Below are 18545 nucleotides of genomic sequence, written 5' to 3' on the forward strand. Positions count from 1 at the left end.
ATTTCTTGGCTAGGAACAATAGGTAATGGGTTAAATGGTAGAATTACTAATGGTATATTTGATTGAATATCTAGGAAAATGGGCATTGGAGGCCTAGGGGCTATTTTACCAGCCTGGATAAGACTATTTTCAGCCCTAATAGCGATCTCATAAGCTTGAGGCAGTGAAACACCTCCTATAGATTGAATCATTACTGAAATATCATTGTTTAAGCTTCTCAAATAATAAAGAAAAGCATGATCTACTGAAGGTCTTACCGTATTGGGTATTCTAGTCCAGGTCCTTTGAAACCAGTTATTAAAATCCATCATTTATTCTTGTAGTACACGCTTTATGGTTGTCAACTGCTCCACAAGCGACAAAAAATTTGAATTATCCTCAAAATGTCTTCTCAAAGCATCCCATGAGCCTATAGAACCAACAACTAGGCTTCTGAACCATTGAAGTGCTTTTCCTTTTAAAGATGCTACTAGTAGCTTAGTAGCCACATCCTCCTCTATAACATGATGTACATTGCATAAAGTTGCAACATCTCTTATGTGCTAATATACTATAGTATGATTTTCTCCTGTGAAATCAGGCAGACTTTTCAATGCAGCCAGTGGTATATCATGGTGTTGAGAAAAATTCAAGGGACTCCATTGATTAAAAGGAACAAAAGCATATGCCCTCACCATTAGTGGAGGTTGTTGTATGGGCTGTTGTATTGGTTGCTTCTGTATAGGTTGTTGTTGAAAACTTGTATTGATTGTACTTGTTGGTATAAAACCAGTACTTGCCAAATTTTCAGTTGAATCAGCAGAAATGTCAAAAGAATTAGCTCTTACTGATGGGCTTGTTGAATGTCTAACTTTTCTTTGACGTGTTTTTCTATATACACGAAGACCAGGGACTAAAAGCCACTTCCTTGACGTTGGCTTTGTCCTGGATAAGCTCCTTCCACATCTTTTTGGAGTTTCCAACTACAAATATTCAAAAGAAGTGGAACTTCGTGTTTGAATCTTTCTCATAAATTCATCACCCTTTACTAGCTAGTTGAAAATGACCTTCATCTATACCAGAGCAGTTGAAAAATGTGCTCAGGTCCCACCGATTGTGCCAAAACTATTAAGTTTCAAGATTTACAGTCTACTGAACTGGCAATGTTTAGTAACCCTTACTTAACATGGGAGTCATTTCATCATGTGAGACTAGATAATGAAATGAAACCTCCAGATTCTAGGCTGACTCCTATTATATCTTTCAATGAAACACTCTAAAACTTAATGAAAACTTAGAGGGAAAAGGTAAGAAACTGCAGAAAATAAACCTAAAACCTAAAGCTTAAACTAAGAAAAGAGGTGATACACCAAAAGTTACTATGAAGATGTAACACACATGTAACAAAGAAGATTATAGTTCTATGAAATACAGATAAAGCACATTTTCTTGTAAAGGCTTGCACAAGTGATTTGTGATACGGTTTCAATACTGAAACTACAAAAAGAGGATAAATTACTATCTCACTTTGACTAATTTCACCTATAAACACATATCATAACTTGCAAGCAGACTTACTTTTACACAAAAAGGTGCTGGAATGAAACAGAAAACAAGGAATAATGTAAATATTCACAAGTTAACTTATCAAATCATTCAAAACACACACAAAATTTGTTGAAAGGAAAAGAACTTAACAGTTTACTTCATAAGGCATAATCACACTACTGTTATTGGCATTATTTCTTCAAAATGTTGAATTACAAAGCCTGTAACAAAGCTGAGGACTCAAAAGATGTCTCAAAACTCAGTCATAAAATCAAAACTCCTTAACAATGAGTTTAAAAACTCCTTAAGTACAATCTCAACCCCCTGGGTCCTATGCAGAAAGATAGCCTGGAAAAGAGGACTTAATAACTCACATAATGAAGTCTCATCACTACTAAGACTTTACTAACCCATAATGAACCCAATGAGTCACTCAAAATTGCCCCAAAATTGCTCTAATAGGTCATAAAGACCCCCAAATTGACTTAGCAAAGTCAAAATCTGACCTCCTGTATTCCATGCATATGTTTCCTAACTATTTTTAGTCTTAAAGACCATGACAAGGGAAACATGATGACTCGTTTCCTTTTGCATGATAAATAGGAACTATTTAATGATTTTATAAAAGTTATCATTAAAATAGTTTTCCTTTACATTTGAGATGTTAATGCAAAATGAAAAATAAATAAAATTAGGTCCCTTATTTGCATTTAAATGAATTAGAACATTAAAATAATTAATTAATTTAATATTTTGTCTTAAATAAACCTATATGCAAATAAGATAAACTCTTATAATAATTTTCACTCCCCTGCACTCAAAAAATCAAATGCATATATTTGAGAGAGAGTTAAATCCCATATATGATCTTGCGGATTTCAAAGACTATGAAATATTGAAAAGGAAAAAATGGCTTTCATAACCCAAAGACCTTGGTCATTTTACCATTTCACATTTGATAAACTTGCGTGAGGGTTTGCCAGTCTATGTATGCTGCCATTGGAAGGAGTCATTTGACATTCAAATACTTCTCTAGTTTTATCATGTTGCTCTTCAACGAATGGAGGTATGAAAATCTTGAATTTGCCTTTTTTTTCTTTTGCTGAAATTTTAAATTGGAAGTGTTTTCTTTAATATTTGAAAGCTGCCATGGTTGCATCTGCTGATACTAAAGTTATTATCATTATTCTTAACACACAAATGGGTTTATCATGTATAGTTTCATACTGTATTCTAGCTGTCTAGGTTTGTACATTTGCCACTTATGTTCAAAGATTAACTCTTTCGTGACCTTTCCAAAAATTGTGTTGGCTTCAGCTACTTGAGCTTGCAATGCTTGTAAAGAGGCTTGCAATTTTGAAATATCTTGTGCCTTTGATTCTTTCAAATCGGTCCTTAAACTTTTTTAATTTCAAATGCTATGAAAATTCCCCAGCACGTTTCTCCAACTTGTCTTTCACTTTTTTCAATGCCCCAGTCTCCCTGAAGATGTACCAAACAAATTACCAATGATGCTAGATGAACTCTCTTTGTTGTTGCTTCTCGCTTTGCTAGTTCCCATCTGTCAGCCTCAAAGAAAGGATCACTGGCATCTCCCCTTTGACGTTGATCAGCAAGATAAGCAGCACACATTGATTCTATTCACTAATGTATACTTTCAACCTCAGCGAAAACATATATAAAGAAATCATGTACATTAGATATTACTGATGGCAAAGATTGCAACAGTGTTAGATTAGAACTTGAACTCCCAGCCTCATCATTTACAGGAAGAAGCAAGCGCTATAAATCTTCAATCCACTGCTTGTACTCTAAAAGTTGTCTCTCAAACTTGGAAACTGTCTGCTGTAAAAATGGAGAGGGTTTTTTTTTTGGTAACCCGCTATAAAAAATCCATCATAGATACCATAGAAGTAGACATCTGTGAGGCTGTTGAATTTGTAAAGTTGGTTGATCCTGTTGTTTTTTTTGCAGCCTGAGTACTAGGTGAAGCATCTGCATGAATGAATGTTGGTCGTATAATCATAAAAGATCGAACTACAACCTCAACATTTCTCATCATACCCTTCACAACATTCATCAACTCCTGGAGTAGCACCTTCTCCCTTTCTATAGCAGTGCTCTTGCCTTGAAGTTCTTCATTCAATGCTGAAATATCATATAACCGGCCACATTGATCAAGCATCTGACTCTCATGCCTGTACTCCAAAGTTCTTTACTCAATTTGCAATAGAAGTTTCTTTGAGTCGGGATGAATATTGGCCCACTTGGTTTGGTATGTAATAGGCATTTTTTTCATTAGTGAATAGATGAATATGTTGTTGGCTTTGCAGACTTGGCTGCTGCTGTTGGAGGTTTGAACACATCAAACGTCATTATCTTGTGATCCTTTCACCCTCGCTACTTTACTTAAACCCATTCACTTTGCATGTCCCACCTATCACTTGTTATCTTTGATTCATTGTGCTGCATCTGGACCTCAAGTAGTGTATGAATTACATTTGATTTTCCTTCACTTGGAAAGAAGAGATTCTCTGCTTGATCCTCATAAAAATTTCCTTTTCTGTGGGTATTTATTTCAACTAGAAAAACATTTTTTCCATTTTTGAATGCTGCATTTATAACTTCATGTTTTTTCCTCCTTTTTTTAAGAAATCTTCAAAAATAGAGAAGCTTCAAGAATTAAAGTACCATTCTCTGATGAAAGTGCATTTAGCATATTAACACTGCATGCTATCCGATTTCTTCAGTACTCTATAAATGACAGTGTTTTCCTAAATTTAGTGAATGATCTTTAATTTGAAGAAAAATCATAACAGCAATCTATTTGCTTTATAAAATCATAACAGCAATCTATTTCTATTTATTTTAAATGAAATGAAAAAGAAATCCTATACTTTCATTGCATGCATGCTTTAATTTTTACACATGTGTAAAAATTAAGTAACAGTGTCAGCATTTTGGACGTGGTTTTTGTGTTTTTGGTGTGAGCCAACTTGTGGGATTAATTTCAATCATGACATTTGTGATGAGATCTTTTATTGGGATTAGTCCAGACTTTTATTGGGTCGGCCTTGCCATTATTTAATGTTTTAGAATGATATGTAAGTCATTTTGGCAAGTATAAATAGAGTGTTTAGGCTTAGAGTTAGGTCAGATTAGAGGGAGTCAAGAGTAAAATGTGAAAGTTCAAAAAGTTTATTGCATATGTGTTTGAAGCTATGAATTTGATGCTAGATCTTTGATCTTGAATGTATATTTGTATTTGGTCATAACCCAAAAGGCATTACAGTTGGGCATGTATGCTTATTATTTCATGACTTGATAAAAGAATCGTATTCTCTCTCTATGGTGTTGTTTCTCTTTGTGTGTTTTCTTTCATTGTTTTAACTCTATAAGGTAGGTTTGGATTGTTGGGTGTGCCTTTAGCCCTAGTTATTTACATGCCCTCCTTGTGTCAAGCTCTAAAAAAATAGTTTGATAGCTTTTAGGACAAGATCATGTGTAAAGATTCTTAGGGAACCGTATAAGAAAACATAAAGAACAAGGCAAAGATTTAAAATAACAATTTTAGGATTGTTTTCTCATGCGAGGACTTGCACAGAGCCACATGAGAAGTTGAAAGACTAGTAAAAGGATGGAATTCTAGCATAAATGACACTAATTTGCAAAATCTCATGTGGGGATTTATAGGGAGTCACATGAGGACTTGCACAAAGTTGCACAAGGAAATGCTAACAGAAAATGTTCTCACACAAATTTTTGCAAAACTAGGCACAAAAAAGGGGACCAAACTAACAACTTTGACTAAATTTGAAGAGATTTTGCAAGTTTCAGGTAGTTCTAGATAGATGGTTGATTTTTTTTACAAATTTTAGATAGATAGCAAGATAGTTTTTAAGTTTTTGGACAGCATTTTGATTTTCAAAAAGATAGTTGTTTTCAAATAGACACGGGAAGCAAGCAATAGTCACAAACAATCCAACTAAGGACAAGGCAACTTAGAGGGATGAGGGAGTCTTGACCTTTTTTTTATTTGAAAATTTTTGACAAGTTTAAATACTCAAAACAAACATGTTTTATCCCTAAAACCAAAAATTGTAGAGGAAGCAAAACCTTTTTCTCACAACTTATGTGCATGTGTTCACCTCATACAGCTGTGTCACCCCACTAGAGGGTGCTTGTGTTTTTAATGTATTCCAAGGACTCAATAACATATATGCTAAATGAACACTCTTGTGGTAGGGGTCAAGTGTGTATACCACCTTCCAATGTCCAAGTACATGCCTATGGTGAGAATCTACAAGAGAGATTCTTTGCCCTCCTTGTACAAAGATTATGCCCCTTTTTGCAGGTGAATTGAGTAGCAACTAAGAGGTTTTTACTTGGCTTCCATTCATATTAACCCCTGGTGGCTTTGCAAGTGAAGTTGAGGCTAGCGACCCACACCAACATTTGTAAGTGCACACACTTGACTAGCAAGACTAGGGTTGGCGTCAGCCAGTGTTGTTTATAGAGCCTCTTCTTGATATGTGATATCAGAATGAAGAAGAGGAAATTAATATGGCTTTGATTCTTTCACTCTACAAATCTTCTTTATTATAGTGAGTTGGAATCTCCAGTGAAAGGAGTGTGCTCACTTGGGTCATTCCGAGAGGTTGGATCACTCTAGCAGGCCATCTAAAGGTTGACTCAGACTAGTGGTTCGGATCTAAGGGTCCAAGTTTCTGATTTCCCTTAAGAGGAAAGAGCATACTCCTCTACCTCATCACCTTTCCCAAACACACAAGACATGTTCATCATTAAGTTAGCTTATGGATCTAGACTTGTCCTTTCTCAAGTTTTTGATTCCCTAAAAGGATATCATCATCCCCTTATAGAAAAGACTCATACAAGAGAACCACTAACTCACTTGCCTCCCTTCTGTACCATCTTTCAAAGGTATCTAGGTTTTTTATTTACTCTTGGGCATCACTTACAAGTATCATAGAGCATACTCCCCTATTCCTTTGTCTTGCACCCTACAAAGTTCACAAGCCCTATTTATACTATGTGTAAGAAAGTAGTAAAAGAAGACATGATGTTTAATTGGGTTTGAAATGATTTCTTGGACATGCATATCTTTGACAAACATGCTGCAATTAGATGGTTAGTACTATTTTCAAGTGTTTGTGATAAGGTATCTTCAACAAGCATCTTGCAAACCACTATTAAGTTGTTTGAAAACCAAAAATCAAAATGAAAATTCTTTAGAAAATACTGTTAGTTAAAACATATTGATAAAAACTGAATTTTGAAAACTACATTTACATTTGCTAATGCAAAATTTTGTGCAAAATCTTGCACAGGCCCATGCAAGAAAATGGCATGTACTGCATGAGAAACTATGCAATTATACACTTTTTCATGTGAGGAAGTGCAATGAAAGGGGTGAAATCCAAGTTTCTTCACACAAAAATGAGATTTTTCGTGCAAGAATCTAGAAAACTATATGGACAATAGTGATAATTTAAAAATGCAAAAAAATAGAATAAATGAGGGCAAAAAGTTGATTTCTCAACCCCACAGTGGGTGCTAGAAATGTATGTGTTAATTATGGCCTATTAATAAACCATACTTCAACATGATCCTTACATGCAAAACCATCCCAGAATGAACATTGAGTTTTTCAACCGAAATGATTTGGCAAATCAAGCTATTGCCTCCTAACTAGATGGATTTTATCATTGCTCTTAGAACAAGAAGCTAGCAACCAGACCTCTAGTACAAAGGATTTTGTAAAACTAAATATTGAAAATTACACTAGATGAGATGCAATTAATCTAAAAATGAAAGAAGGAAAATTATACTATATCTATGCATATTATGCTAATATGAGATTATAATGCAAGAAATTAAGCTATGGATGTATGAGAAAATGAGTATATATTTCAGCATAAATTCAATGTACAATCAATTCAACCTTTTTTAATGAGGAATTGAAGGCTCCTTAAATAGAATTCCAGAGTTGATCGGCAGTCGAGATCAATTGGAATGAATGGTCAAGATTGAAGATGAGAATCAGTCAAAATGGAAAATTCCTTGTGCAAATGAAGTTAACTATTTCAAATCTATGGTCATGGAGAGTTAACTGATTCTCTTTTGAGTGTGAGAGAGTTAACTAAGTTAATTCCATTTCGAGTTCTAGCTCACTCAGAACTTCCATTCCTAAACTCTAGAGAAAATTTTGGAGAAGATATTTAACTTAAAAATAGGATATGACCTCATAAATGCATATTTTTAATTAATTGAATAATTATATTCAATAATTAAAATGAGGACATTATTAAATTAAATACATTTAATTTCTTTGTACATTAGCTAAAGAAGTAATTTAATTTAATTAAAGTGTGAACACTTATAATTACATTAAACTTAATCAATAGGTTAATGTAGCTAATTTGAGTCAATAATTAGGAATTAAATAAAGAAAGTGATTAATCCATATTAGGTTTTTCTACATCTAACACTTAGGTCCAATAGCAATAATTAGAATTAGAATTGCCTAGTAAAATAGGACTTAGGAATGATTGAATAGACCATAATTTGTTAACATGGCAATGTGCCAATTTTGGGGTATTACAGTTAGGAGTGGCCTGGTTAGAGGTCTTAATACAATTCAATCTATAAATGCCACCTTGTTATAGGATTAACAAGAAATGATTACTTTGATTAAGTAAAAATAGGTTTTGAAAGGACTTGAAACTATTTACAAAGAAACCATTGATAAGAAAAGTAACCCCACGAGAAACTATGCATTAGCACCACACAACTAGACAAGCTAGTACAAAAAAAGAAAAAGAAAAAAACTTCTAACAGGAAGAAGGATGGGAAAAAAACCTCATAAAGATAGCATTAGGATAGCTATAAAGTCTTCAGTAATTTAGCAACTTGATCAACTAGGATGTTCATGTTCACAATAGAGGCCCTCGACTCATCAATCTCTTTCTCATCCATACCCTCTACCTTTTTAAATTTTCCCTTGTGTGCTTTTTGGGTACTTGATCATCTTTCATATCCTTTGTACCCTAGTTTCTCACCCTATTCTAGCTTATTCAACAAATTATTGATGTTCTCCATGATAGCTTTCAATATTGAACAGCTTTGATCAACGTAATTATTTAACCCATTCTCAGTACTGTTAACTTTTTTCTTCATGGTATCTATCCTCTTCTGCATGTCCTTCAATATTTGTTCCATAGCTCTATTTTTTGCTTCAAGAGGTGGTGCTCTCTTCATCAGGTTCTTAACTTCTTTAGCATTCACAATCACCTCCGAGAGCTTATCCAAGTTTTGGCCTAAAGTCATCTCATCTCTACTAGTTTTTCTCATATGTTCAAATTCCCTTCTTATATTCTACATTTTTTCCTTCATATTGTTGAAGTCCCTTATCATCTCATTGGGGTTGCCAAAGACACCCTTAATATCCCCTTGATCATCCTAGGCACTAGTCTGGTTCAGATTTTCCTCTTTAGTGTCGAGATTATATTTCCCAAGGTCAGCATCTTCAATAATTTTATCATCATCCTTCCCACAAAACATAATATTTTTTCCTTTTAGGTCCTTTCCCTTTTTTGAATTAGAAGGTCATCATCTAAGGGGATGTTCAAACATTTCTCATCCTTCTTTGAACTATTTTTTGTTTTAAATCTACCAGTTTTGCCTCTAGTCTTCTACCCTTTTTCCTCTTCAGAATCCTCATCTATCCCAGTCTCTGTGTCATAATCCCCCTCATTTATTTTCCTTTTCTTAGAATTCAAGACCTTGGGGGAATGATTTTGCCTCTTTTTAACCACTCGCTTAGCTTCTTCTTCCTTAGTATCATCTTTATAGGCTTCATCTGAATCAGTCCCCTCAATATCACATTCCAAAGTCTTTTTGTTTAAGTGAGGTCTATCCACTTTTTTGTATTTAAGAAAATTCATAATCAACACCATCAAACCCTCATGACAAGCATGATCTCCTTTGGGGTCATTCTAAAGGGATAAGTTGGTAGTATCCATACACTACCTCAGGTAGAAAGGGAAATTTATTCTAACCCTATGCCTAAAGAGTTTAATCAACATGAAGTAGTGGACATAAATCTTAGTAAAATGGCCATCTAGGTTTAAATACTCAATAAAAAGAACATAACAAACCTCTAGGGTCTAGAAATAGAATGCAGGCTAAAGTACTAGTTGTCAATTTTGACCAACCTATCTCTCTTTTTGGTCATCTCTACAAACTTGTCCATAACTTTATCTAAGATTTTCCTGTCTCTATAGAAATTGACACCTTCTGCTTCCAAACATGTGGCTTTAGTAATAATGTCCTTTGTTGCTTCCATTCTTTGATTACCCACAAAAATGCTACCATTCTTCCAAGTTTTGATGAATTGCTTGGTAGTTATTGATTTTCTTCCCTTGAGTTTCTCCATAAAACCTGTAAACCTACTATTCTAAAATGTCCCAAATTTTTTTGCTTCTACTTCCATTCCTTGCAACTTCCTAGTTCACATCTCTTTCTTCTACATCCCATATTCCTCAATCTACAAAAATTACTCTCCATTCTAGTGAGCTCAAGCAAATAATAGTTCTCAATTTTAGAATCATGACGTACTTTTCTCTTTTGCAAGAATACCCAAAATCCATGTGGTAATAACTAAGCAGACTCATCAAACATAATCATAATCTGCACTCTCCCACTCCAACACATCTCATAATTACACCTAATTTCCATTTTCATCATTATTAAAACACTTTTGTTTACTTCCAATTCTATCCTATGCTATCAAAGATAGCCCATCAATTGGGATGTTACTACCATTATTCCAAGTAATCTTCATGTGACTTTGACAAGCCATGTTTGTTGTCCAATCAGCTATTTTTTTGGTTTCTTTGTAATTATGTGTACTAATGCATTCTATAAAATAATTGATCAAAATTATAGTTTTGAATATAATGTTATGAATGGTCCATGAGGGGTTATTAACTTTGTTGAGATAATTAATGATATTTAGGGAATCCCCTTCAAGCCAAATTTTCTCCATATTCATACTTTTAGGTTGCACTAGCTTCTGCTATGTGATTGGTCTTCTTTTCAATAGAGATAGCCATAGCACCAATACTATCCCCATTTTCATTTCTAATAACAATACCACACCCCACAATCCCAGGATTACCCTTAGAGGCCCCATTAAAATTAATCTTATACCATCCCTTTCGTGGGCAAATCCCATCTAGCCATGTTTCTATGATTTATTTCACTTTGAGAATAACTGATCCCTTCAACTTTCTAATTCTCAATTACTTTGACTTCCCATTCATCATGAGTCTCCATGTCTTTTCCACTTAGTCTCATATTCTCTATCACCATACTCATGATCTTGTGAAAGATCTTATTAAAGTTTGACTCCTTACCCCTAAAAATCCTATCATTTATTTCCTTCCAAACACCCCAACATAAATAAGGTAGAATAAAATTCCATAAATTATTAATCAAGGTGTTTTGAGAGGGCGACTTCCAAGCTAAGAAAAAATCTTGGATAATGAAAGGGAGAACCCACTCCATCTCCAAAAGTCTAAATATTTTTTCCAATAAGCTTCTAGTATAGGAGCAATGAATGGTCAAATGATTAACTCTTTCTTCCTCTTCCTTGCATAGATATCATCTGCTAACAAGACACAAACATTTATTCTTTAAATTATTAGTAGTATAGATTTTATCCTACAATAAGATTCAAAAAAAGATGTTAACTTTAGGTGCCAAGCCTTTGAACCAGGCTTTATCCCAACAAGATTCATGACACTCTTCAAAGGTATAACCATACAAAGAAGAGACATAAAATAGTGTGTTAGGATTAAACTCACATATCAAAAAATCCTCCTTAATGACTATAAAGATATAATTTAGCATATTATCAAGTTCATTCAAAGAATCATCCACTCTGGTAAGATCCACCCACTTGTCTCCTCCCAATAATCTGCAACATTTGACCTAAAAAAAAGACTTTCATTGCACCATATAACCATTCCAATGTTGGTCAGAACTCAAAGCATGATCAAGAATCAAAATATCCTCCTAAATTTGAATATTTTTACCATTGCCAACCTTCCATCTCACTCCTTTATTTTTAATCTTATTATTTTTTTGAGCCTTCTTCCAGAGAGTTGAGCCCCCTTGAATTTCTCCAAATTATATTTTTTATTCCATATGTCTTTCCATTCTCCAACATCATTATACAATCTCCAAATAAGCTTAGCAAGTAAGAATCATTCATAATATTAACCTCTCTTAATCCCATACTACCTTTGTTAATGGATTTACAAACCTTATCCCAAGAAAATAGCGCCATTCTTTTCTTCTTTTCCATCCCAGTCCATTAGATGTTCCTCTGAATTTTTTCAATATCATATCTAATTTTTTTGATATCTTAAAAATACTCAAAGCATATAGGGGGATGCATTGAATGATAGATTTGAGCACAATTATCTTACTAGCCTAGCTAAGGAGGGATCATTTCCAACTAGCTAACTTTGAATAGATTTTATCAATAAGAGAAATCTAGAAAGACTCATGTGGGTTGAGATAAAGAGGTAAACCAAGATATGAACCTGAAAGGCATCAAATCTCACACCCCATAATTCTTTGAATTTTGGTTTGTCTATTCACATTAACATTGATGAAATAAATAGATCTTTTATTCCAATTTATAATCTATCATATGGCCTACTCATAATCATCAAGAGCATTTTTAATATTCCTAACACTTTTTATTAAAGTTTCTCCCATTACAATCGAGTAATCCACAAATTGTTGGTGAGAACATAGAAGTTCCTTTGATTAAGGTCTTAACCTTGAAAAATTCCCCTTTTGCACCATTTTCTCCACAAATCTAACATACAACCATTAGAATGAATAAAATAGGGGATAAAGGGTCCCCTTGTCTTAAGCCACGAGAAGCATGAAAAAAGGAGGTTGAGGACCCATTTACCAAAACAAAAAAAGTGGTAGAGGAAACCAACATATGAACCATATCCAAGACCCTACTATTGAATGCAAAGGCTTCTAACACATACCTTAAAATGTCCCAATCCACCCTAGCATAGGCCTTGGACAAATCCAACTTTAGTAAAAATCCTTCCTTCTTGGATTTGATGAGAGAGTGACTATTTTCATGAACTGAGATAATAAAGTCCAAAATCTTCCTACTTGGAATGATTCCATTCTAGTTTCTCAAAATTAGATTAGGTAATAAAATCAAAATCCTAAAAGTGACAACTTTTGAAATGATCTTATAAAAATAATTACACAAGCTGATGGGTCTAAATTGATCTGTACTAACTACCCTAGGTTTTTTGGGTATCAGGGCCAAAAAAGTACTATTCAATTATTTGAAGAGTTTTCTAGATCTAAAGAATTCTTTAACCCCTTTAATAACATCTTCTTGTATAGTGTGCCAATAAATTTGGAAAAAGAGAAAGGGGAATCCATCTAGGCTAGGTGCCTTGTCACCTTCAAAGGAAAAAATAGCCTTTGTTATTTCCTTTTTAGAAGGAATGGCAATGAGGTCTTTGTTTTGATCTTTAGATATGCTCCTTGGAATAGACCTTAGTAATTCCTTCTACTCTTCCTTATCAAGATTATGTTCTCTCTCTAAAAGACCACTATAAAATCACATAGCTTCTCTTTTGATATCCTCTTCATCTTTTGTGATAGCAGTACTAACTTTTAATCTAGAAATTTTGTTGACCAGTCTATGCTTCAAAGTGGTCATATAGAAGTACTTAGAGTTCATGTCCCCTTCTTTAATAAAGGCTTTCCTAGATCACTGCTTCCAATAAATCTCCTCCTTGGTCATAATGTCATGTAACTCAATACCTTTGAGTCCTCCTCCTTTCTAGAAAATTTCTCATAACCCTCAGATTGAATCTTGTCCTAGATCTCTTTAATTTCCTCATGGATTTTACTTTTTCTTTGAAATATATTCCCAAAAGTTTCTCTATTCCATATTTTAATAATATACTTAACATTTCTCAGCTTTTTTTTCCACTTTGAACATAGCAATTAAGAGAAAAAAAGGATAATGATTAGAACCTGCTCTAACATGAGTCATTAAAGAACATTTATAACTTTGAAACCAATCATTACTAATAAGAGCTCTATCTAGTATAACTTGTATGAGATCCTTACCTAGTCTTTTATTCATCCAAGTATAGTCTATACCATGCAAGTCCATGTCATGCAACATATGATTATCAATAAAATCCATCAAATCCATCATGCTATCCAAATTGGTCTAACTCCCTCCCATCTTCTCATTTCCCATAATGATCTAGTCCTCGTCCTCAAAAGTCCTTCCTAAGATTAGTCATTTCTATCCAAGAAGCATTCCTTCCCCATTTGGTGTTAAGTGCGTAGACTTATCTTGTGCCCATGAAGTGTTGTCCTTAGTATTTGAAAATATGATATTAATCATATTCTTGCTCTAAGATAAAAGTTCACCTTGAATATTTTTATCATTCATTAAAAATTCCATACCACTTGAGGCCCCCATCAGCATCACTACCTAAAATCTTACCACTACTAAAGAAAAACAAACTTTATACTTTATCCTTAGGCATCTTGGTTTCCTAAAGAAGCACAATATCTAGTTTATTATCTCTAATCATATTCCTAACCATGTCTTTCTTATGAGGATTATTCAATCCTCTAATATTCCATGAGGTAATGTTTATTTCTTATGGAATGCTTTTTATTCCAAGATAGTCCTTTGACTAACATTCGTTATACTTATGTTGGTCTCCAAAATTATTTTTTGCTTATTTGACCCTACTGGAGTTTAGTTATGACCAACATCTGCTATTTTGTTACTCCTTTTGTTTTGAATAAGAATTTTATTTTCATTATTATTTTTTATATTGTTCCCCTTTTGATTAGTCATCACTTTCTTCTTGTACTCCACATCATTCCATTCTTCTCCATTGGTTGCTTCCTCGCCTTGCAATTCAGCATCCCCCCACTTGGGTGTTTTTTCTATTGTTACTAATAATATTCCATCCCTATGTGGTGAGTTCCTATCATTATTGATGTTCATCTAAGGGCATTTAGATAAAAGTGGTCACGGAATAATACAACTTTGTGCTTCTTGATTATCCATTTCCTTTCTATTAATAGTACTCTTGCTACTAACACCTAACATTTCTCTCTTAACAATATTCACATCATTTATCTCCTTGTTTTCTACCACTTCCATCCTTCTACTCTATCCTTCTTCATCATAGTTGTCCTTTATCATTATTTTATTAATGGGAATGATTGGTTCCTTTTCTAGAGTGTGGATTTGATCCACAAGATTCCCATTCTTAGTGTCTTTACTAATCATCTCTATAGACTCGGCCTAAGTGCCATTTTTACCCACTTTTACCCCCTTCTCTATTTGGTTTTATTCCATAGACTTAGCAACCTTGGTGCCATTTTGAATTCACTTTTTTTATATTTCTTCAGGATGCAAACTTTATTAGGTTATTTCTTCACCCAGTGACCCAATTTTTTACAATGAAAACATGCAAAAGGGATGGATTCATATTTGACTTTTGCTGCCAGACACGCAGTTTGGATTGAATTGTAATGGACTCTAGCATATCAACCCTTGAATGACTCCCACATATATTCTGGCATAATTTAATCTCCTTCTTAATAATATCACTGGGTCCATTGATAGAAACTCACCAAAGGTGTTAATTATTCCTTGGAAAACATCTTCTACCCAAAACTCCAGAGGCATTCCTAGTAGTTTAACAAGAAGAGGGGTTTGCACAATTGATTCATTCTGAGAACTTAGGTTAGGGAAACATTTTTGTAATACCATAGTATATTTTATTACTAACCACATTCCATCACACAAGATGTTTCTACAATATTATTTGCAAGAAAAGAACAAGGAGAGGCTACCTTTAAACATAGTGGCAATATCCACCTGCACCTTCAAAGCCCATTTTCTTTTAACAAAGATTCTATCTAACTTAATATTCAATTTATCTCCCAAGATTCTCCCCACAAGGTTTTGCTTCATTCTAGATATTTTCATATCTATGATTTGATCTAAGATTTCCAAAATAAATGAGCCTTTCTTAGGAATAGATACATTCTTGATTGGGGGAAAGAAGACTTGTTGGTCAGGTTAATGCCAAACAAGCTTGACCATTTCTTGGCAAGAATATTGACAACTATAGTAGACCTAGGTCCCCTCGCCAGGTCCCTAGGTACCCCACCTCCATCACATTCCTTCCTAAGTTGTCCTACATCCTAAATCATCCCAAGTTGACCTTCCTCCCCTAATGGGCCTACACCAGTCCCATTTGAAATTTTAATCCCACCATTCCCTTCCATACCTTGGGCTTCGCCTGCTACCTCACCCATCTATCAATCCTTTTCCATCAATATTTAAATTTTTAATTAGGGTATTCTCAATGAAAAGGAATTTTTTGATTACAAGAAATGATTGTTAAGTCAACTTTGTTAAGATATTTATTCATTGCTACAATTGTTAGAGAGTAACAATGTTTGACTTGATTAATGAAGCAACTAACTTGCAGATTCAGATAATTGTTCTAGCTTATCCTTTGCATCCTTCGTACTTAGAATATTCTTTGACGCTCCTTGGATGTTCTTCCCTTTATCAAATATCCTTTTTTATTCATATTTTATCTTCTTCAACAACTTTATATTTCAATCCACAACTTGACCTTTCACATATATGAAACCCAATGTCAATTTGGCTTGAATACCCTTGAACAATAAATAATTTGCATCCACTGATTTAGCTTGCAAAAAAAAAAAAAAAAAAAACTATTTTTTTGTAGGTCAAATGATACTGAAACTAGGTCACTCAGTCACTAGTAAGTTCCTTGGTAACTAACCTGACTCACGGTTTACACTAAATCCCTTTGGTAACTAACCTGACTCAATCTACACAAGAATCCTCCAATGACTGACCTAGCTTGGTTTACACTTGATCACTAAACTTGGATTATTCTAAACTTTTGCTTGGCTGATACTAGAGTCTTCTAAGCTTGGTTATTACTAGGAGTTCTCTATTACATTGTAACATTTGTATAACATCAATTACAATATAAAATTAAATAAAAATTTTCAACAATCCCCCTCTTTCGCATTGATGAAAACACAACATGTAATAAGAAAAGGAGAGTTAGAGAAATTAAAATGATTTATAAGATTTTATCATATCCTTAGTTTTATTCTAATTCTTCATCCATGACAACTCCCTTTGAGATTCTCCCTCTAATATCTTATCTTTAGACTCCATTTGATCAAGTTCTCTGTCTTATTAATATACAAGTTTCTTCCTCTAATTCATGAAATAAATCAAATTCTCCCTCAATTCTTGTGATATGATAATCTTTCCCTCTTTGACATCAAATTCCAAAGACATTATATAATGAATTTTATAATGTACTAATTCATATGCAATGAGATCTTACTTTTTGCATCAACTTGGTAGATCTTCAATGTAGTTAGGTTGGTGCATCACTAATATGTACTCTAGCAAGCATCAGATAGGGGAATGACCCCTAGCTTTCCTCTAAGATACAAAAATGCATCCTTAGGTAATGGTTTGGTAAATATGTTAGGAACCTACTTCTTTGTGTTTACATATTCCAATCTAACCTCCTTGTCTTGAAATAATTCTCTTAGAAAATTATACTTTATTGCAATGTATTTTGTCTTATAGTGCATCATTGGTTTTTTGGATATGTTGATTGCACTTATGTTATCACATAGATCACTACTAGGTCCTTGATTTCTTCCTTTATTCCTAACAATGATTGCTTGATCTAGACTATACTAGAACAATTAACTACTATAGCAACATATTATGCCTTTGTTATAGACTAAGAGATGCAATTCTACTTCTTATTGGTCCATGACACTAACCTCTTTCCAAGAAATAATGCTCCTCAACACTTCCAGCCCAATCTACATTAGCAAAGACTTTCAACTTAAGATTTCCTGCTTTCTTGTACCATTGACCATAGTCTTGAGTGATTTTTAGATATCTTATAATTCTTTTGACTGCCATCATGTGATTTTCTCTAGGATTTGTAGAACACCTTGCAACTATACCAACTACTAATGCAATATCAAGCCTTGCCTTATTGCTTGATACTTCACCATTTTCATTCAATTTTTTTTTAAATACCTACTTTGTATCAATTACATTTTTGTCTTTCACTAGTAAATTTAGGCCTAAACTTCGACTCAAAAAGGTCAAAATTTCGGCCAAAGTAGGTCGATAAGGTGACTAAGCTTGTTGTTGGTCTTTCTTGTCGATTTTTTGACACATACATTTTGTGTAAAAATTTTGACTTCATAAAGGTGGACTTACCAACACAAAACTTGAAGTGTTATTTTCTCATTTACGGCTGCCATTGGTCAAAATTTTGACATAAACCTAGAATTTGGCATCAAAATTTCGACCAAAACCCCTTACTTTTCTATGCTCATGCCATACAATCCACATCAAAGGCGACTAGTTTTGTGTCAAAATTGTGACCAAAAATCTTTACTTTTCTATGTTAGTGCCATACAATCAACATCAAAGTGAAGACGTTTGCATCGAAACTGAGACCAAGATATATAGAAATTTCAACGAGTTGTCCCAATTATTGTAAAAGCTTTTCTCTCATAGGAGCCTTCTAAACTGCACAAAATTTGATTCTAAAGCGTAATTTCTCAATGCATGAGAGTCAAGGTATCAGCACATTTCTACCTCCACACCATTCTTTTGTTCATCACATGATTTATTTCATACAAAATAATGGGAAAGAGGAAGAAATGTGTATGATATCCTGAGTCTCCACTGAGCAATTATGCTTTACAACTCAAATTTTGTCTAGTTTAAAAGGCTCCTATGAGAGCAAATCCTTTGCAATAATTGGCACAACACATCTAAATTTTGGTTCTTGCAAGGAAGAATA

General features: G+C 33.8%; 1 pseudogene; it reads right to left on the bottom strand.

Annotated features, from left to right (window-relative positions):
* Positions 1-542: 542 nt before the first annotated feature.
* LOC149556759 (nuclear pore complex protein NUP58-like) lies at positions 543-3893 on the bottom strand (annotated as a pseudogene).
* Between the last annotated feature and the right edge of the window lie 14652 nt (positions 3894-18545).

This window comes from Cupressus sempervirens, chromosome 5 (assembly GCF_028749045.1).
Source record: "Cupressus sempervirens isolate cs-2001-9-10 chromosome 5, ASM2874904v1, whole genome shotgun sequence".
Lineage (NCBI taxonomy): Eukaryota > Viridiplantae > Streptophyta > Pinopsida > Cupressales > Cupressaceae > Cupressus > Cupressus sempervirens.